Raw genomic sequence first — 23,076 nt, 5'->3', positions numbered from 1 at the left:
TCCGGAAAAACGTCTTTAAGTACTGTACATTGAAATGTTTGTATTTAATTTATATATTTAATTATGTTACCTGTGTAGCGTATTGTATTATTGTTTTATGTGATGAGGCAGCGCAACTCATGGACTGCATGCCAAGAGGGGGGTGGACGACTTTCCCGAGAAATTGGCTCCCCCATTCAAACTCCACGTGGCCAGTGTTGTTGGCGGGGCTGAACCATCGACTAGTAGTGTTCGGGGGGGTTTCATCCTACGTGCGAATCACGTGACGACTGTTCGGTACGTATTTTTCTATGTAAATTGGGCGGAGATTTTTGCTTACTTCTACGTTTAACACGAGATTATCGAGGTGTTTGATTATCGATAATCGATTGTATAAGCAAACCGGAAGTGGGTCATAAGTCTGCGATGAAGTGTAAACGCATTAAATAACAATTATATGATGCTTTATTCCTTATAAAATGAAGGGCTCCGATGTATAAATACTCCGATTTAACATCCTGTAGGCCCCCCTTTATTATTTATTTAAAAAAAAAACTGGCTATATTTTTGGGCCCTCGAGCTTGCTGCTCACTCTCGGAGTACCCGCAAGTCACGGTCTTCAGGGCTTTAAACACTAAACTATAACACTAGTTTGTATGAAAATGTATCTCGTATAAACTATTTCTAATTGTTAAATGATTAGTTTTGCTATTTTCAAAGCAAAAACACAACAATAAAATAGACGTTCTGAGCGATTACAATACGGGGTTCTCAGGTAAAATTTTGGAAATCGCCTAACACTTAATGGCAATTAGCCAAGCTGCAGGGTTAAACTACAGTTTAGTTTGGAAACGGTAACTGCGGGTTGCCTTTTTTTTCTTCTATTTTGAAGAGATAAACAAGAGGAAAACACATATGTTACTATACAATACAACGTAGAAGATGCAACGTCACAATTCTTTAAGTTACGGTTCTATAATTATGATAATCACTTTTAATTGGGGTTTATATAATAATATAAATGTTTATGATTCCTCGTATATTTTGATAAACGTCACACGCTATCGGGTATATTTTATAATGGCGGATCGCACGTGATACACCATAAATCTATGCGGTATTATCGAAGTTTAATTTTCATTTTTATTATATTAATTGTCTTATTATTTTAATCTTACGTTATCGAAGTTTTATGGGGTTAGGCAACGTATTTTCTAGACAAAATGTAAACTTCTTTATCAAGATTTTTACTCACTTTACGTAAATATAACCCTATTTGATACGGAAAAATCATGAGAATCTGTGAGATAATCTTTAAAAAATACCCGATAATCAACGATTGAGTAATAATTATCCAATGTTATAAGTAAATTTAAGATGAAAACTCATCGAATGATGTACAAAAATCGATTTCTTTTATGCTCAATCGTGGAACAATTTCATAACAATGGCAAATACCACTCGTTGGTAATCGTTGGTGTATCGATTAGAAGATAATAAACCGCTGATTAAACGTTAAACAATATAAAAATGCATTAAATTATATGATTTTTAGTGAGTTTATTTCAGTCTTATTAACGTTTAATTTAATAAAAGATGATCGTAAAGTCACCGTGAGTCTCCATTGTAAACGATGCTAGGCATGTACACGATGACTTTCAAAGATTCACACGGGATGATTATATTCTGTACAGAATATGTTTATATTTTCGACAAAATTTACATAGTTTAGACGGAAATTTTCCTGTTTTTAGACTAATAAATCCACTATACACCTCTATTGTTGTACTGTATTTAATACTAGTGACTTAGAACAAAACATGCAACTGTATACACCAGTCACTTCTTACAACAATTAATGAGATATTAATCATAATATTTATACAGTATGAAGTCATTTTTTGATGTGTATTTATGCTAATATAATATCTGTATACAATTGTTCGTTGTTGTTTTTTTTAATATTGTGGCACTGGTAATGAGAGCGTGGAAAGTTTTAATGGCTAAGGTGACCTTGTTCGCCATTTTAAAAAAAGAAATCTGTTACTAGAATCGGATTGATTTTCGTTATTCCGCTTATCGTTTTGATCACCCGATTATGTGTAAAAATAAACTGTATAAGGCCTAGCTAATTATTTATAAAATTCTACTTAAAATAAAGTTTATTTATCTATTTATTAACTTGTAAAGTGCATATGGTTATATCTGATAAAATCGAGCCAAAATTTTAAGTTATTTTTAGAAATTTTTAAAATGTTTTTAACCATTTATTCTAACCGGAAGTGTGTAGTAAGAGAGCCGGATTTAGGCTCGTAGGCCTTCTATTAACATAGAAGAGGCCTTCATCCTTCACCAGACAGTAAGAGGCCCTCCATTCTTTACCAGAAAGACAGTAAGACCCTTTCATCCTTCATCAGTCAGTAAGAGGCCTTCGTAACGTCAATTATAACGTGAAGAAGGCCTTTCATTTTCGTTAAGTTAAAAACGTAGCTGTTTACGTATAAATCAGGCCCTCGGCTTTTATATTTTATTAACATAAACGTCAAAACAACAACAAAAAGAAATTGTATCATTAATTAATATCGGGTTGCAATTTTCAAGTTTATAAAGTCCTATAAATTCCTACTGTCGGTCCGTCGGTCTGTCCTTCCTTAATCTCGAGAAAGCAGTTAGCTTGTTATCCCATTATCCCCCCGCCATTCTTGCCATTCACTATTACAAGTCTATTACGCGTACGGATTGAAACATAAGAGTAATTACCAAAGTCACGTTTGATAACGTTAATAAGAAATTTAATGAAATTATTTTAAAAGATATAAATTCTTTACGCATTAATAATAATAATAATAATAAGTTGCTATCTGGATGACTAATTATAATACTAAATACGCCTTTTGTCTCTTCGAAAGAAATGCACGAAGTCACGAGATCAATTCGGGTCGTTCACACGTAACGAAACTAGTGATTTAATGGCGGCAACTGTCACGAACTCGTTCCAAAGTCTTATTACAATGTGAAAACCCCCCGAAAAAAATGGTAAAAACTTTGAATTTGGCAATGTGACCTTTCCTCGAACTCTAAAATGCCCGGTCGAACGTCTGTGTAAACATAAAAATGAATCTTTTTTACTAACAGTTTCACGAGTAATTATGCATGTATTTCACGTGTAGTTCCACGAATAGGTCCATGAAGGTTCTAACAATAGTTCCATTCATAGTTTATAATATTAATTTTTATGGTACAAAACTTATGGAACTATATGTAGAGTTATGTATAGAATTATGGATCTATGTGTAAACACTACATATGTATGAAATACAGTATATATATATATATATATACCATTAAAACCATAAAAAATCCACTTTTATGGTACGTCTTGTTCTGTAGTAGACTATACGGTTAATGTTACCCTAGGTATACAAAATGGCGGCTCGTCTCCGATTCCAGCAATCAGAAGACAGGGAACAGTGGGGACGCACGTTCTAACGGTTAGAACGTGAGTCCCCACTGTTCCCTGTCTTCTGATTGCTGGAATCGGAGACGAGCCGCCATTTTGTATACCTAGGGTAACATTAACCGACTATACTGTGAACAATGCGGCTCCACTTCATTATTTTCACAATACATTCGACACAATACATTCGATTATACTATGAGCAGTAAGGGTACACACTTTATTTGAGGCCTTTTATTTGCTTTAAATAAGTCAAAAATATGTATAACGGATCGATTTTTCGTTTAAAACACTACGGACGTAAGAAAATATTGATTTTCTTTTGTTTATTGGCACAAGGGCCTCTTGGATTATAAATTATTTGATAAAGACTATACTATAGTAGTACTGTATTGACTTCTGATTATATTGTATTAACTTCAGCTAAAGTTATAAAAAATTTTTAAATATTTGCAGATGATAGGAAAGACATGCTACATGTACAAATATAATTTGTACATGTAGCATGACTTTCCTATAATTCATGATTCATTAATTCGGGATAAATATTCAAGCTGCAAAGAAAACACTTGGCAATTGTACTACAATGACAAGCCAGAAAGAATTTAAAAAGATCGAAGTTAATAAAGTAAAAATCCAACGGTTTTTTAAAAAATTCGTTTTTATTACGTTGTTTACACTCGTTGCAGGCCACTATTATTTTGTAGTAACTGTATAATTGTTACGTAAAGGAACAACGTGTACATTTCCTGACGATAACCACGTTAGTCAATCTTTAAGTTTATACAATTAAACTTTCGTTAACTGTGTTTGATTTTTAATAATAAACGATTTAATATGCTCGAGTTTTCCTGGTAAAGCTGCCTTTTCTTCACGAAAATAAGTTGTAAACAAGCAAAGAGCGACTGTTAATCACTTACCTATGGGGCGAGATCGTCCTTGTACTTGAGAGGATGTGGTTAAAAATAAACGTCACTGGTGTAAGAAACAAAAACAAACTTATTCTCTTATCTGCGGATTTTAAAGCTTTCGATTAATGGTCCTTTGTGGTAATTTTGGCAAAAGTTCGAAAGAATTTAACTGTGAGAAAAAGAAGAGTTAATTGATCGATTGACGTATCTACGAGCGAAACACAGAAAAAATCGCCCATACCCGGCGATTTTTTTGTAATTTTTTATGTCTATATTTTAGTATTGATATCCTTTTATAGTTTAGTAGGGCATAAGTGACATAATTCGTTGAAAATTTACTTAAAAGTTTACCTGTCAATCATTCTTTTAACTCGTGACAAACGTGTCAAAATGGCGAGGATTTCTAAATATAAACTTTGGCATATGTAGAAAAGTTAATTAAACAATCGATATTTGATTTTAATGAGATCTTTTTCGCTGTTGAATTAATTAATAGCGCGTAAAGTATGAGTGATTCGTGAGGTGAAATGCCGTTGCAGTGTTATTATGTGTGCATGTATGGAAACATGAAGTGGTATCATCAAGGATTTCTTATCGTGTTATCGTGCCATTTAATATTCTTTCTAACCCGAAGCAATTTAGGAAACATTTCCTAGAAAAGTCTTAAGTAAAAACTTGTTTTCTATTGTTTCGTTTTCTTTTTATTCAAATACTAATTTTTCCTATTAACAAGACAAGTTCGATAACCTGTTTCTCTTCCTTTAAATAATTATATAAATTTCTTTATTGTTTATTATATAAATAGATTAGTGTTAAAATATTATTATATTTAATCCTATTTTTACATATTTTAAACAGTTCGTGCATAGTTCTATGCGTAGTTACAAATACAGTAGTGTTTCATACACAGTTCCATTTGAATGTATGGGATTTTCCATGCTGATTCTATGCATATTTCTATATATAATAGAATAGTTTACAGCATTTACGCAAAATTTCAAAAATTTGCGTGAATTTTATGTTAAAAACCGGGGTTAATGTTACCTATGGTGCCAAAATGGCGGCTCGTCTCTGATTCAAGGAAACAGAAGAAAGAAAACAGTTGGGATACACGTTCTAACCTAACCTAACCTAACCTAACTTAACCTATTCTAATAATTTGGTTGGTAATAATTATGGTAATTTATTAGAATAGGTTAGGTTAGAACGTGTTGTTCCCCACTGTTTTCTTCTGTTTCCTTGAATCAGAGACGAGCCGCCATTTTGGCACCATAGGTAACATTAACCAAAACCGGACTTATCAATGGATTTTATGAAGAATTTATAGAGAAAAGGGGGATTTTAATATCAAAAATAATGCAAATACGAAAACTTGTTTACTTCAAAGGTGTTTTTTTGAAGTTTCCAAGAACATTTTATAAGTGAATTTCACAATAAACGGGTTTTTATACGTTTTAACGAGGTTTTATATCCTTGTAGAAAAACGAAAGTATCGTTTCAGGTACTTTCATTCGGTTATGAAACATTGTTTACCATAGAAAATAAGACATAAACAACCGACGGATGCGCATAAAAACTTAATTTATATTCCTTAATTATAATTAACGCGTTAATTTTTTAATTAAGTTAGTCACCCAGCTGTTTTTCCTCGTTAAGTTTCACTACCAAGAAATTTTCCAGGAAAATAATATAAATAATGGATTTATTTAAATAGTTATTGCGTATAAATTGCGGTATATCAATTGTGGTGCAATAGAGCAGCAATGTTTCGATGGGATTTGCATTCTTTAATTCCCTTCCGCGCCACATTTTAGCGACTTTTATGAGGCTTATATGGAAATATAAGCCGCATAAACCTTGGCCTCTTATGTACCACAATATAATTTCTTAGCTAATAATTGATAAATTTGATTTTTTTTAAATAATAAGCAGATATTTCAGATAGTTACTATGTCATCATTAAGCAACTGGACTGCATTTATAACCTTGACATAATTTCTTTTTTTTTTATCAACCTGATTAAACTGATAACATTTTTAGAAATAATTTATTTAAATATTAAAAGATTATACTTTTATACGTTTGATTTTAATGTAAAGCGTGTACTCTTGCGTGTGATTTTGCTTAAAATTCACTTCTTTTTACGATCACTGATGGCCGTGTGGATAAAACAGTGGTCTTGTGTTCGCGTGGGCAATCTTCCGTGTTTTCTTCACGTGTCTAACACCTAAATAGGAACCACAGAAAGTTGTCAGTTTCCTTATGACCCACTTCTCTTCAAGATCCACTGATCTTGAAGAGCATCAGTGAGATTTTCTTCAAGATCCACTGATGCTCTTCTTAACCATACAGTAAATTAGAGAAGATGCAATACATTTCGGCTGTTGTACACGTATTTAATATTGTTTACGTTATTGTAATTAAGTAAATATCCGTTATACGTTTATTTAATTGTATTTAGAGTCGTTATCGCGAGAAATCGAAGCGATACGACGCCATGTTTTAGCGATTGTACTTAAGTCTTTGTTGAACGATGTGAGTAATTTGCTAGATTTTCGTATAAAAATTCATATAAACTTATTAAATTTATTCAGCAAGGACTTTTTCTTTAAAAAAAAGAAGTTATTGGCAATAAATGTAAAAAAAAATCAATAGAAAATGCAATTATTTCTGTTTAAATTCGTAATAGATACAGTCAATAGTGCACGGAGGATGGCTTATTTTTGTAAGATCAACTGCGATAAGATCAGTTAAATATCATAATTTTGAACGTCTTATGCATAAAAAGCCGTGACATTTATTCATAACAATGAAATGTTGTGTAAAAATTAAAGATATTGTGTCATTTTTATTATTTAGGCAATATATAAATGACTTTTTATACTCGTCACCGAGCACGTTTGCATAAAATCCTCACGCCAACTCGATCTACGGGTATAAACTAGTAAATTTTATACTCTTTAACGCATATATTTCGATTTAGCGCCTCCGAAATTGGCGCTAAATCGAGTGTGGCGTTAAACTGAACGATCTGAAACAGTAAGAATTATTTCATTTAGTGATAACGATGGCGTTTTTTAATGCAAAATCGGCACTTTAGGAGGGTGGACTACACAGGAAGGCGCAATATCGAGGTCGGTCTGTAGTTATATTCGTTTATTATAGAACATATTAAGCTAATCTTCACTCACTTGATAAAGTTTTCGATTAATTACATTTTAAACAAACGAAACAGGAATTACGATTAACGACTTAATGCGATTAATTTCATTAAATTAATGACATTTCATTAGGATTAACGATCTTATAATCTGTATTTAAGCAGATTAATTACAATTTTATAAGAGAAATAATAAGGAATTCAGTGAGTTTGCTAGACGATCGTAATTAAAGTACCCCTATTTAACGATATTTGGAACCAAATTTCGTATAGTGATATTTCAGGACATATATTTCTATACAAGTATTAGTACCAAAATTCACCACGATGGCACTTTTGGCGTTGCAAAGTATGTTCATTTCATAGGAGCCATGGATCTCGGGGTGCTACGAAGTCGTGAAATTAAGTAGAGGGGCCCCAATCTTCTATGCCCAGTGGCCCAAAAGGTCTTAATCCACTACTCGAGGCTCCCAAATTTACGTGTCGTCGATGATAAACCCCTCTAATCTCGTTGCTCGCAGCACCAAAAGTGCCACAGTGGCGAGTTTTGGTACTAATTTTCCGTTACGTTAAAGTAGCATTAAACAAGGGGTTACGCGGCTATTCCATTCAAATTTGGAATTTATTTTACGCTGGAAATAACATTAATTAATTAAAATTAGGAGGGATAAACGTATTTTAATGTAACCTTGATCATTTTTCGTAGACTCAACATGCATTCGCTTGTAATTATCATTGCGTAACTGACTTACAACAAGGAAAATAATATTATATAACTAATTTAAATGAGAAGATATAATATCATTTGCATAAAAATAATAATTAAATAATTATTTAAAGTGTCTTTTCTTTAATAAACATCAAGAGAAATTCATTAGATGTACGATAACATCGATGCAGATACAGTACATTGTTAATAGACAATAGGCCTATATATTTTATTTTAATTGGGTATTTATGATGTATAATAATTAAACTGTGTTAAATAAACAAAAAAACATGCTAAGGTTATAACATAATAACCTCTATAACAAAGGAAAACAATTTAATTGGGATAATATCCTATTTAAATGAGGCAATTTATAGTTTTTAAAACGTTATTTTACTCGTTCATTTGCTTGTTTCCATCAAAAAAACACGAGAAAAATTCTATATTATTTTAAATAATACATATATATTTTTTTGTATTTTAAAGTATTTTGAAAGAATCTGTGATCGATACGGGGATATAAATCCCTCTTCAATAAGTGTTGATGAATAGTGACGTAACTAGATTTGTCACATCAACAATTAAGTCGCATAAACTCGGATTGTAAGATGCAATATAATGTCAGAATGAGGATACTGGGATCGTATGATTAATCAATGTTATTGTAATCTATTTAAAGGGGAATTTAGAATGGGAAATTGTAAAGTTATGAGGTCTCTCGATCGCCATCTTGACGATTTCGTTCGTGTTGACAACCTAAAATGTTAGAAGTTCCCAAAATAAATTTGGCCTTATTCCATTCTTACTCCCCAGTTGACAGACAAAAGAAAGTTTCGGTAACGTTTTAATGACATTAAAGTACAATTTACAATTCTTTCCGTTACTTTTGACCGTTTTTTTTAAATGAAACGCGATTAAAATCGTTTCAATTTCAAAATTTCAAAATTTAAATTAGCCAATCGGATCTTACCGTTTAATTAACGTGGCTGTTACGATGAAATAGGCTTATATTTTGCTGTTGATCGATGAAAGGTAAGGTTTAAAGTTGAATATTGATGCTATATCGATAATAAACGATTTATTCTAAGTAACGTTTAAAGCGCAACGAAGTTTGAGTAATTTAAAGTAACGAGTGACGGGAAATATAGAAATTACTATGCTTTAATTGTATATATTCTGCTTACAAATGAACCATGAAATGGGAAAGATGCCCTATAGGAAAGCTGTAGTCAATATATACAGCATTGTCTGGAACACGAAACATTTATATCGAATTTTATCCCTTTAAAATACACTTTACCGTGTTAAAATACAAGTAAACCTATACGACACAGAAGGCAAATTTACAGGCTGAAAACAATTAATTATTAATGAAGTTCGTGTACATCTTGTCTGTAAATTATTTAATGTTTCTTAATTCTGGTGATATTTAAAAAATAATAATAATGTTAATATCGTGTTTAATACATGTAATACACGATATTAAATGTACAGTACAACTCGGACACTGACATTAAAATACGTCACACGCAAAGATATTTATAGTGTAAATTGTTGACGTTTCGTCCACGTGACCTTGTGCATACTTTTACAGATTTTCTTTTCTGTTACGTAACTTTTTAAGTTAAGTACATTTAAGTTTTATTTATACACGTGTACGCATTTTAACTATAATTATATTAGAGAAAATAAGGATAAAACAGTAAAGGGGACAGGACAGTCTTCTATTTAATAATTTACAAGAATTGAAGTTATATTTTAAACGTTCTATTTTAAAATTCGTGTTAAAAAATCAACCCAGATGTCATGCTACAGTTTTAAAAAGGACAATTCGGCATTCTTTAGATAAAGATCCGTTTGAAAATAATGAAAAAAGAGGTAATGAGGAGTTTCCTAAACAGCATCAAGTTAAACGATAAATAGGGCAAACTTTTTCCCTTTAGAAACTGTTAACAAACCATTTCCTAAATTTAATTAATTAATTTTTTTTTTGTTTGTTTGAAGAAATTATGCAAGTGTCGAGTCTCTTTTAGAACCCTTTAATTGGGTTATTTAAAATGTTATCCTGTAATTTAATTAAATATACAGCTGTGAAAAGTAGAGAAAGTGCCTTTACGTTATGAACTGGAAATTGGCTCCTATTTTTAGGTGTTAAATACTCAATTTTTAAATGAATTTTTTAAATTTTATTTATACAATATCTTCTTCCTATCTCCATGATAGCGATTGCGCTTATCTATTCTTTCAGTATACAATGTTACATTTTAAAAATCTATTTTCGTCACACACGTATTTTAATATAAAAATTCCAATCATTATACCCGGCGATCGTAATTAAAGAACCCCTTTTTGATACTGTCTAAAGAGATATTTAGCAGTGTAAATGCAACCAAATTTGGTATGGTGACATTTCAGGACGTGTGGAAATAATTCCGTAAAAATTTTAATACTAATACTCGCCGTTGTGGGATTTTTGGCGCTGCAAGTAACAATCGTCTTTTGTGCAAGATACGTAGAAGTTTTGTAGTGGGGCTCCAATGGAATCCCATTGCGGATTAAGATCAAAGAGTGACTGTAGACAGTGTTTGATACGTGGAGAGCCTCTATCTTGACTCGAGCATTGTCTCTGTTGCATTGAAGGATGACAAAAGTGTCAAGTGTCTCTCGTTCTCCGAGCCTTAACGGTCTCACAGAGCATGTCATAAGCCCATCGAGACTGTGTCAAGACTACAGTAAAGCCTTTGATCCTCAGCAATTACTTGGTAAAGTTTATGTATTAATACATCATAACTGATTGCCGAAAATTTAATCTATTTTAAAATCTATTCCTTACAACAATTTGTTCTGCTTACCGATCTTATAATAGATGTATCCATTCAAAATTCTATGATATCTATTTTTTATCTTTTCTTTTGATTCTGTAACGGAGTGCTCCACAACTTTCCCTTATTTAGGCACTCCGTAAATTCCGTGGCACACTATAAATAAAAATATACAAATGAATATTGGCGTTACAAAGTACTGTACATACCATACCACATCTGTTCCGGAGCAAGATAGAGATTTTTGACGAAAAGCACAAGAGTTAATAAGCTTCAGAGAGGGTGAACAAAATCGTGTTTCTCCACATACACACCTAACACCCATACATACAAACTCTTTTGCATTTCTCGACGTTTCAAGGTGCTCCGAGACCAAGAATGTAAAAATCTTGGGGGGGGCCAGATAGACGGAGGCAAATTGCAACACTCTCTTGTAACATCTTTTAATACAAATAAAGTTAATTAATTAGAAAGAAACACATAATTTGTAATTCTTATATAAAAGTTAAAAATGATTTCGTAAAACTTTATTGACTTGTCATTTTGCTGTTTCATTTATTTAATTAATACAGATATCAAGGTTAGAACCTTTTTTCAGATGTCATTGTATTTAGTAATTAAATTACGTTATTATCTGTGTTATAATGTTAATCAATGAAGTTGATTTAGAAAATGGCGCCTCTACATTAAGTTGCCAGGTAGCACGTAAAACTGTGGTAAAAGTTGCAGACAGCCCTTCTATAACAGTAAATTGTACAGTAAAAATTGCACTAATAGGCTCATTGTGCACTAAAATTGCACTAATAGGCTCATTGTGCACTAAAAATTGCACTAATAGGCTCATTGTGCACTAAAAATTGCACTAATAGGCTCATTGTGCACTAAAATTGCACTAATAGGCTCATTGTGCACTAAAATTGCACTAATAGGCTCATTGTGCACTAAAAATTGCACTAATAGGCTCATTGTGCACTAAAAATTGCACTAATAGGCTCTTTGTGCACTAAAAATTGCAGTTTCTCTTACCTTACGTTAAAATAAAGTGTCAATATTGTTGTTAAAGTAATAATAAAATGAAAATGCAACCGAATTTATTCCATTAATAGTCGCCCTCTACTAGTAAGCCTCCTCCGACGGTCGATTGTGTAAGGTGGAAGCCTAAGTCTGGGAACCCGGGTTCGAATCCAGACGGGCCGAAATATCTCAGGAGGTTTTCGGGAGTGATCCGTCCGGATATGTCCTCGTCCCTCACCACCCGCTACCCCATTGTTGGTCTGGCCATAGTGAGCTTGCTAAAAAAAGTCTTATTAGTGTCCATGGGGAGAAGAGAGTTAAAAAGAATAAAGTAAGCGCCCTCTAAGAAATAGTGCAGTTTCAAACTGAAAAAAGTTATTACAGCGCGTTGTTTATTACAATAAATACGGTAACATCTACCAAGGTCTACATTGTTATCATGGCCATTTTATATTTTTATTTTTAACTACTATTATCATCATTGGCTACTTTTCGTATGGGAAAAGTTCACGTAAAAAGTGGCCAATTTATGACTTTTCATATACACCGAAAGAAGTTATCAAGTTTCCTAAAAAAATCCGAAATTAACGACGTTTTTTCGCCCTATGGGCACTAAGAGAGCCATTATGGGTTCGGCCAGGCCCGCCGTATGGTGAGGGACGGGGACCAACATATCCAGACGGACCACAGTTCGGATATGTCTGGCCCCATCTCTCACCTGAAAAATTACTGGGCATTTTTAGACCCGTCCGGATACGATCCCTGGTCCCCCAGAGCGGTAGGCTACCACCTTGACCACTCGGCCATCCGGCCGTTTTTTCGGGGTTAGAAAAATATGAAATGTTATTTCAAATTATCTGTAAATTGTATAATTTTACGCAAATTGGCAACCCTGAAGCTGTGGAATTACCGGTGCTCCATATTGTGGTACAGCTTGCTTACGATGATTGATGTTGCTATAAAGGTACAGTTATTACCATATTACCTTAATCTCTAACATCTGTCCGGTCTCAACAGATTAAACCTGTATACAGATCTTAAGCACTATTCTTACAACATTAATTACTGAAGATTTCAGACGATTTTCATTATCAAATGATTAATATTTGAGCTAAATTTTTGCAATTTTCCGCAATGTTTCTTGCATGAGAACATGTTATAACAATACGTATAATCTAAATACAGTACCTCATTTAATTACCAAATGTTTTTTATAGCATGTGATAAGAAACTGCCTACCTATCTAATACAGTGTTTTCTAATGGAACTAAACGTCATTTTTGTGGGGCACAATTTGTGGACCAAAATAGGATGCGTGAATAATTGAAATGATTGTAAAATTCTTCAGATAATCGTACTTTACATTCTAATGAATTCGTTGTTACTAGTTTACATCACCAGACATTAAGAATCGAACAATTATTCATTGGCGCCATATTTGAAATTAATGTTCTATTGTGAAAAGAAGGATTCCTGCCACTATAAATAGTATGTACGAATAATCAGTACGTATTACCTACTTACAAATGCCATTAAAGAATATACATAGTGTAGTGTAAGTAGTCAGTTATCCGTACACACTGCATACATAAATAGCCAATTGTCCATACGTAGTGTATACCACATCCTAATAGTATACACAGGATAAAATTAAGATTTTTACACTCAGAGTTGTCTATATCCATACCTGAAGCGGAAATTTGGAAGATATGCCGTACAAAACGAGAAATAGTTCATATTAAAAAATTAATTTTGAAAATCGCCACCAGAAGAAAAGACGGCGCTGTGCATAGTAAGGAAAACGTAATTCTAACGTCACGATTGCTTCAATCTTTTGGTATTCGCAATTATATTAGAAATATTTGTTTTCCTTAAGATCATATAGAAACATAAACAAGAGAGATTTATTTCTTCATCTCATATTACCTTTGATTTCATATAGAAGCGTAACGTAGGGGAAACCCGAGTTACGTTTCTGTTTACTCTTTTCAAATTTCATTCTATTTCATTCTCTTGATTAATGGTTCAAGTGCATCTCCACTGCACCATCCTGGAAACGGTCGAAAGTATTTTATGATATAAATTTAATCTATAACACTAAACTACGTATAATCTTGAATGCGTGCTTTAATTTATTTGTTACTTAACACTTGTGAAATACGCTGTTTGTTCGTAACATTATGACTAGACACTTAGGAACAAACAACAAGTAGAAATAACATATTTCTGGTGTAACTTTTGATTGCATCAGATTTTATTTTTCTCTATTGTCACTTCTAAGTTGAAGAGTAGTAAGCAATCCGCTTCCAGATGTTACAAAACATTCGTTTCTTAATCCTACTTTTACTTAAATAATCTTCTTGACGTTTTCTAGATCCTTACTTAATCAAATATTCGTATTAATTAATAATTCAATAAGAAACCTTTGGGCCTCTCGCCGAGGTGACAGCGCAAGGCCTCACACTTATTTGGTGGAGAAGAAGTGTTTTTACGTGTTATAGCTTAGGGCCTTTAAGTCTAAATCCGGCCTTGACTACAGGATATTAAAAAAAAACAGTTATACAAGTCACGAAAGACAATTTATAAACAATTATAATGAGTCTACCAAGTTGTATTATCTTGTTTTAAATTCGAGGAATAATTGTGTACAGTACATGCACATTATTTTTGTGATGCGCTCCTCCTGTTAAATTTTTTTGGTGTCGAAAGTATGGGTGAGAACACAATTTACGTAAGCAATTCACATCTTGGCATCTGATCGAAGAAGACAAACCAAATTAAAAATAGAATCTGTACAATTACGGTCAATAACTGCAAATACGAGACACGTATACTTTCGTAACACAGGTAGATCGTGCCAACGACCATTAAGATTGGTATAAAGCACCTACATTTAAGCCTATTATAAATTTAAATGATTCAGTACCCAACGTAGGTAGAGGCAAAAAAATTTAAAAATTAAAACCAAAAATTCTTGTGTATTGAACGATTGTTTATTGATTGGAGTGCTCGGGAAATCGATCAATCGAGCGATCAATCAAAGAACCATTTCATTGTCAAGAGTTATTGTAAGGGATTAAGTTCTAAATAATATTATCATTGTTTTATTAGAGCTCAAGCGTAGCTTCTATTATTTTCTTGGAATAATTTTATTTAAAAATAGGGAATCAATAATGGCTACGGTATTCGATTGCGTGTTTTGATCTTCAGAATTATTTTTTTATATAAATAATCATAAATCATACATAGACAACAAGCAAATAGTCAAAAATGCACGCGTACATACATTGATTTTCAGCTCGCTATACAGTGTAAATAAGTAAAAATAATAATGCCATTAAAATAAGATTGATCAAATTGATCATGTTCAAGAATATAATCAAATTAAACATTAAATCGGCGATCGATTTCAGGAATTTTTCATGGAATGGTCAGACCCGAATATTTCGGCCTGTTCTCACAAGTGGTCGAGTGGATAAAACCACTGAACATTGGTAGTGGTCGTGGGTTTTCACCTGGCCAGCACGTTGGACCGGTGCAGTTTTTCGGGTTTTTTTTTCACGTTTGTAACATCTAAATATGGTCAATTTTCCCGTTGAAAGATCTCCCAATCTCCCATCGGCAGATCACCTGAGAGTGGCATTGATTGCAAAGGTTCTCTTGATGTCCACAGGATGGAAAGAGTAAAACATAAAATAGAATATGGTTGATTCGCTATCTCGTATCGATTTAAATTTCCTGTAATATTGTAAATAGCACCACAGCAAGGGTGGACGATCTGTTTAAGTTTGCGTGCCAAAATCCCTAGAATCTATGATGCAAAATTTTCTCACGTGTCAACCGAAATTTTTGAGAGCATCTTATTATTTGGTGTCTTTTAAGTATTGAGAGAACCATTTCAAATAATCAAAAATCCACACGTAGAATAAACCAGGGTTAAGAAACATGAAAAAAATATATTATAAAATAATATGCAGGGATAATAGTCGTTGGTGTGCCACGTTTGGTGCGTGTGCCAATTGTTGCCCATAACTGTTTGCCCATAGAATTTGAATTGTGAACAGTGTTAACTTCAAACATTTTTGTTCGGAGAATTTTTGAGAGAATCTCCTGGTATCCTCGTTCGTTTTTTAACGCGATCTTTGCGCTGTGCCAGTGCACCCTGTATTTGCGCCAAACCGGCAATCTAGGGTCCTCAGATATGGCCCAAATTTAAATTTTGATATTCTTACTATAGTAATGAGTTTATTAATGATCAGTGGCGTAGGATACATAACTGGCGCCCCTCTCCCCCTCCAGAAACACATATAGTTTGTCTTGGAGACCATTTGGGCACCCCTCTGCGAGTGGCGCCCGGTGCACGATAACCCTCTTTCACCCCCCTCGCCACGGCACTGTTAATAATTAGTATGAGGCCTTCTCTTGGTGGGGCCCAGGCAATTGCCCTTTTTACCCATAGGATAACGCGCCACTGGGTTTGGTTCGAAGGAATACGGCAATGCAACACAAGGACGATCTGCCTCTCGAAAGATATTTCTATTGGAAAACTGACCCCTATTTGTGTGAAGATAATCCAGTAAATTCCACTGCTGGTGAAGCACGAACCCGCAACTAGTGTTCAGGGGTTCTATCTACTTATCGGCTCGATCATTGGACCAATTAAAGAGGAATAACCGTAATATTATTCAGAATCACGTTCTCATGAGAAAGGCATTTTAGTAGAAGTGAACTTGTGTTAATAATTTTGTACATCGTTTCTTCCATTTAGTAAACAACTTGCTAAATTATTTTAGTTCCGTAGTCATGAGTTATTTGGGTGTTGATGTTGGTGGTGTTGGCGAATAGACAAACAAACTGTTTTTTTCATGATACATAAACAGGAAGCGATGAGTAAACAATCAGAATTTAGTTGAAGACAAAAACATATCTTAAATGCTGAATATAAGTATTATAAAGTATAATATAAAGTTAGCTGCTTTCAATTCCTTTTAGTAACCGAGAGATATAAACACATCTGTAATTTGTATTTCGGTTTTACAAGCCAACATATATTTTTGGAAAGGTAATTTCAGTTCCGCCATCTGTTAAAAGGTGTCGTAAACTTAAAAATAATATCGTAATTTTAAATATATGCTCTCCACTTCAAATTACTAGTGTTTTGCTCCTGTACATCATACTTTTCTTGTTAGCAAGAGTCGTATCCTTTCGGGGAAAATTTAGAATTGAAATAACGTGACTTTTGTTCTATACTAGAAGTTCGTATATAGTTAATTGGGGCCTCCTGCCCCTAAAGTTTCCATATCCTGTCTTATCTAACTCCATTCTCGAGCTTAAGAAAGGACAGACAGCCATTGGAAATTTATAGGCCCACAATTTGTTCAAATTGCAGTCCAACTAAGAGTTGAAAAAGACGAGATGGAATGTATATTATATCAATACAGAAGCTTGAAAAATTGCAGACGTATATCGTCCGTCTGTTCGTCTGTCCTTCCTTAATCTCGAGAACGAGGTAAAAATTAAAGTATGATTATCATTAAGACAGGTAAAGAAATGATAATAATATGTATTAATAAATATCTCGTTTAAATAAATTGAGTTAATAGATTTTTAATTGTAGCTTGATAACCTTCATTTAAATTTCGAGAATAAAGTTAACGTTCTGTGAAGTATACAGAAATTTAATTATAATATGTGAGGCAAAGATAAAATAAGGATCATACAATTGTAGAAACGACGTTTGTCAAAAAAAGTAAGGTTAATAACACGACACGTGAACAGTGCATGAACACTTCAATGCAAAAAAATAAGGTAAATACATTGGCTCGAATTTAATGATTTCAGCCTTGAGTGCTTCGCCATTATTTTCTATTAAGTTTTAATTAAAAAATTGTTCTTGATTTGATAATTATTTAATTGCTTTTTTCAATTACACATTAAGAAAAATCATTGCAATGATTATTTATGGAGTAAAATACCTACAAATCTTCACAGAGGCTAATTTATTTGTTTTTCTGTATTAATGACTGTATTAAAAACTTCTACAAAGTGTTAGAGACTAGAACCATCGTTTCTAGGATCCTGCCAAAAAGATATGCTACCGAGAAACCCGGGCACCACACCCCTCCTCTGATTTCATCTCCTTGCAAACAAGCTGGATCATTTACATTGTTTTTTTTATATATTTTATTTTAATTTAAAATAAGAAATTCTGAAAAAAACGTTAATTTATAAACTTCATTTAATACACCTTCTATTTATTATTTGAAACCAAACTTTGTCTAATCTCATTATTTATAATCTTCTAATTATCTTGTAGCTACTGCATCCGCCGAAATGTAATTAATTACATTGAGAATCCTTCGAGATGAGCTGTAATTGAACGGATAGTTAAAATGGTAATAAATAAATGTGATCTGTATATTAATTAGATAAAAAAAAAAGGTCGACTGTAATTAAAAATAATAATAATAATAATAATAATAATTAGCCAGTTAACTGAATGATTTATTAAAACAATTACTTACGGTGCGGATTTATTAATTAGAATGGAAACGACGTAAACGAAAAAGGACTGAATTCTAGTTTAAAAATGGAGTAAATTTAATACATAGAAGAGTAAATGGAATAAGTTTAATTACGTGAAATGGATTTAAATTGAAGCAGATGAAAGTGACTGAAGTAAACCGGATGAAATGGTGCAAATTTAAATTGATGAAATAAAACTAAACCGAAAGTGATGTGGCGAGTGGAAGAATTGGATTACATTGAATGAAATGGGTTCAATTTATTGGACAAAAACTAGGAAGAAATGAATTATATTAACTGAAATATGAAATATCAGCGTATCTCGACATTTCTAAGCCCAGTAAAATGTCCGAAAATATTCTACGGATCACTAAGTTATGTAGGTCTAATTGGCGCGTTATCCTACGGGCCCCCACCGACAATGGACCCCAGACCGATTTATTATAAGAAATATTCCCCCAAAAAATTTCCTCTAAAAAAACTGTGTGAAGACAACATTGTTAAAATTCAAATTTTCCCGGATTCTGTGAAGCTATAATGCGCCACTTCATGTTGATATTACCGACATTTGGGACGTACTGTGCTATTTATAAGATAATAAATCTAAAAGCATGTTTCGAATACGTGCGGAAATATAATTTCTCTTTCTCGTTACTAAACATTGAAATTCTTGTACTTCAAAAATGATCAATATCTGAGGTATTTATTTGTACATCGCATATAAAGGCCAAGAACGTTTCCTCGAATGTCCCAATAAATTGCATTACACAGAAAAAAGAATCAAATTTTTATTCTATTAACTGAAATTACATTAAAATACACGCCACAATAAAAATATGACGTGATTTTTATATTCAAATAAGTATAAACAGAACATGTGGACGAGTGCTTCCATCTTTCGGCGATTTTATAAATATATGTTTTCAATAAAATATTTTATTTAGCTTAAACGTACTTAACGGTATAGTTTAAGTACGCTACTGATAAAATACAAATACAATAATTAAACCCGCTCAGCAGTTTAATTAATTAACACAATTAAAAACACAGAAATGGAGGCAGCAAAATACACTACTGCAGTGTAACTAAAAATCACCCGCCGTCCGCGACAGGATTCGAACCTGCAATCTTCTGATTCGAAGTCAGACGCCTTATCCATTAGGCCACGCGGACTTGAGGGGTTGTATCAAAGTAACTATATTAGTGTATGGCAAAATGACATTGGTTACGCAAATAATAAAGCATAAGATTGCTTCGGAACAAACAACCCCAAGCTCATGCCTCCCTCCTATAGTCTCGACCCATTGTTGTTAACAATAGCAGACATCTAGATAGAACGTATAAGCAAATAGGAAAAAACGGTGATGTACCGGTACAGACGTAACCCCAGCATATACGACACACTACGTAATGAGGAAGACACTATCGACCCAAATATCTATGACTGTTTCTGGGTTGTTGTCCGTCCAGGTGCAAAAACAATATCAGCTCTCTTATTAATTTAATATTATTTAATTAATTTGCTTAAACATACGTAGTGTTTACTTTTACATCTTTATACACATAGTTTTATCCAGTTAATAATCCCCAAAAACGTTTTCATTATTATTCTTATTAGTTATGATTTTACATATAATAAACGGTCTAGGTTTGGCCACCCGGCTTCACGGTCACTCATTGCACTCATCCAAAGATGGCCCTGGAAAACCGCTACGGGGTTTTTCCAGGACCTTTTCTAACGAAATATCAGTGACGTTAGGTGTGAAGAATCGTGTCAGCCAATGCATAGGAACGATACACAGCGTGTAATCTTCCTACAAGGTAAAAGAACATGAATTAGGTGTCTGAAAAAATACAACACAGCTGTCGGAAATACCGCTGTGTTATACCACTGTACCGGAGAATATTCCGCATTTTGATTAGGCTGAGATCCTATGCACCGCTAAAAAGGGAAGAATTATTGAAAAAATAACAATATATATGCATGCCAAGAACCACGAATTAATCAGTCAGAAGAATCTTGATTGCCTCTCGATGGCATGGAAGTATATCTAACATAATACCCTTCACCCCTATCCAAAAGCTATGGTCTAGCCATGTATTAGGTAACCATTAATATATAATGTATTCGATGTAAAAGAATAATCTATATTTTCAGTATTTCACTTACTGTGATCCTGAAGATGACCGAAAACGTTGAAGAAGGTGTCTCACCATCTCTCAATGTCACGCTAAAGTCACGATAAACACATACACACACACACACACACACACACACACACACACACACACACACACACACACACACACACACACAAAATATTTTTTCGTAGTTAAAAGAAACACGAGAGATGAGAAAAATGGAGGAAAGCCAACTTTTTTGACTCTCATTCGTTTGAACTAGGTATTCACAGCCATAGGTATTCACGCTATTATTAATGAATGGTAAATATGAGCAATGCTCGCTATCCTGAGAGTATCACAGGGCATGAATTCCAGAACTGACCACGAACTGCAACAACTGAATTCCGCTTCCTAGCTGATATCTTAAACTTGATGCGTCCAACCAAGTTACGGGATGTAGCCAGTGGTGATATTCGAAATAGTTAACAAAGGGTTCGCTAGCAGAAAATTTTTCCCTGACAATCACCGACAAACAAAATGGAAGTTTTGGCTAGAAATAAATACAATACTTTTCTTGCGATATATCTAATAATCAGTGGCGTATTCAGAACGTAACGAGCCCTGGGCGAAGACCAGTAACAATAGTATATTAGTGCTCTCGACCTTTTTTTTTTGGCAAAGAAATTTTACACCCCGAATGGCCCTGCTAATAATAGACAGATGTCATCATCTCTCTAAATACAATATCCTTTTAATTTCGCTGTTCATAGCCCGACACGTGTTACACAGCCATCTTGTATTATTTTGCGCGCGTGAGATTGTGGGATCTCTCTTATGACTGGATCTAGTTTCAAGAACTCTCTTGAATCGATCGCGATTAAACCTCGTTTCGGTCGAGATAGATCGCACCAAGGCATAGTCCCCGACCTTGCTCACAATCTAGATTGAAATGCTCGGTGCGAACGTAATATAACGCTCTAGTTTAGTAGTGTTACAGAGTATAATACGTATATTTTAATATATTTAAAAAAAACCCACTGAGAAATGTTACGTGTTAAGGTTCGGGAAACTGAAAATTTTAACATCGGGTTCAGCCGAACCTGTGCGAACCTGCTGAATATCACTACTGGATGTAGCTTAATCCATCAATCTGGTTGTTGGCTTTACTTGAACACGATTCATTGAAATAAGAAAACAACACTCTATTAGCTAACCTTTCAAGTGAATTCTACTTATGTGTCCCAACCTGCGTCTACGGCAGTCTCCCGCTCTGGAAACCCAAAATCGAATCCCGACAAATTGGAATAACCTCATAAAGTTTTCGGAAGGTAATCAGTAAAGACTTGTCAAGCTCCATCACTCGAAACCTGGAAGCCTCGTTGTGGGCCTGACCAAACCCATAACGAACTTGCTAAAAAAAGATCAACTGTTTGCCCATGGGGAAAACAGTTGAAAGATCCATGGAGTAGAGTGTGGATTGATATAGTGTTTCGCATTACGTAGTATATTGTGTATGCTAGAGGATTACATTTGTATGTCAATCTTATGCCACTTTTTTCGTATTTGTTTATATGTTGTATATAGGTTTATTTTAATTAAAGACAACGAATAAATCTTGTAAAAAGTCGTGAGTTTTTTGTTGCGAAACGATTCAATAAGCTTTATTATATAACCTTTTGTTTGTTTAACCAATGTCATTTTGCCATTCTCTTTCAATCCATTCCTCCGTTTTTTTGTTTAATTAATATCACTTTGCCACACACGAGTATACATACGTTGATGGATTCCTACAAGTCCGCGTGGCCTAACAAATAAGGCGTCTGACTTCAAATCAAAAGATTGCAGGTTCGAATCCTGTCGCAAACGGCAAATGACTTTTCGTTCCGATGCAGTGGAGTATTTGTCTGCCATTCTTTTTCAATCCATTCCTCCGTTTTTTTTTGTTTAATATCACTTTGCCACACACGAGAATACATACGTTGATGGATTGCTACAAGTCCGCGTGGCCTAACGGATAAGGCGTCTGACTTCGAATCAGAAGATTGCAGGTTCGAATCCTGTCGCGGACGGCAGATGACTTTTAGTTCCAATGCAGTGGAGTATTTTTCTGCCATTCTTTTTCAATCCATTCCTCCGTTTTTTTTGTTTAATATTACTTTGCCACACACGAGAATACATACGTTGATGGATTGCTACAAGTCCGCGTGGTTTAACGGATAAGGCGTCTGACTTCGAATCAGAAGATTGCAGGTTCGAATCCTGTCGCGGACGGCAGATGACTTTTAGTTCCGATGCAGTGGAGTATTTTTCTGCCATTCTTTTTCAATCTATTTTTCCGTTTTTTTGTTCAATTAATATCACTTTGCCACACACGA

The 23,076-nt window shown here is 33.7% G+C and overlaps 3 non-coding genes across 3 annotated transcripts; 2 read left to right on the top strand and 1 right to left on the bottom strand.

Annotated features, from left to right (window-relative positions):
- Nucleotides 1-19,677: 19,677 nt before the first annotated feature.
- On the bottom strand, nt 19,678-19,750 carry TRNAR-UCG (transfer RNA arginine (anticodon UCG)). The gene has a single exon. It is a non-coding gene; the product is annotated as a tRNA-Arg (tRNA).
- Nucleotides 19,751-22,697: 2,947 nt separating this feature from the next.
- TRNAR-UCG (transfer RNA arginine (anticodon UCG)) lies at nt 22,698-22,770 on the top strand. The gene has a single exon. It is a non-coding gene; the product is annotated as a tRNA-Arg (tRNA).
- Nucleotides 22,771-22,899: 129 nt separating this feature from the next.
- On the top strand, nt 22,900-22,972 carry TRNAR-UCG (transfer RNA arginine (anticodon UCG)). Its single transcript has one exon. It is a non-coding gene; the product is annotated as a tRNA-Arg (tRNA).
- The last annotated feature ends 104 nt before the right edge of the window (nt 22,973-23,076 follow it).

The sequence above is a fragment of the Centruroides vittatus genome, unplaced genomic scaffold (assembly GCF_030686945.1).
Source record: "Centruroides vittatus isolate TY-2023 unplaced genomic scaffold, ASM3068694v2 contig_630, whole genome shotgun sequence".
Classification (NCBI taxonomy): domain Eukaryota; kingdom Metazoa; phylum Arthropoda; class Arachnida; order Scorpiones; family Buthidae; genus Centruroides; species Centruroides vittatus.
Note: the sequence above shows the minus strand (reverse complement) of the source record. Positions and strands in the feature narration are given on the sequence as shown.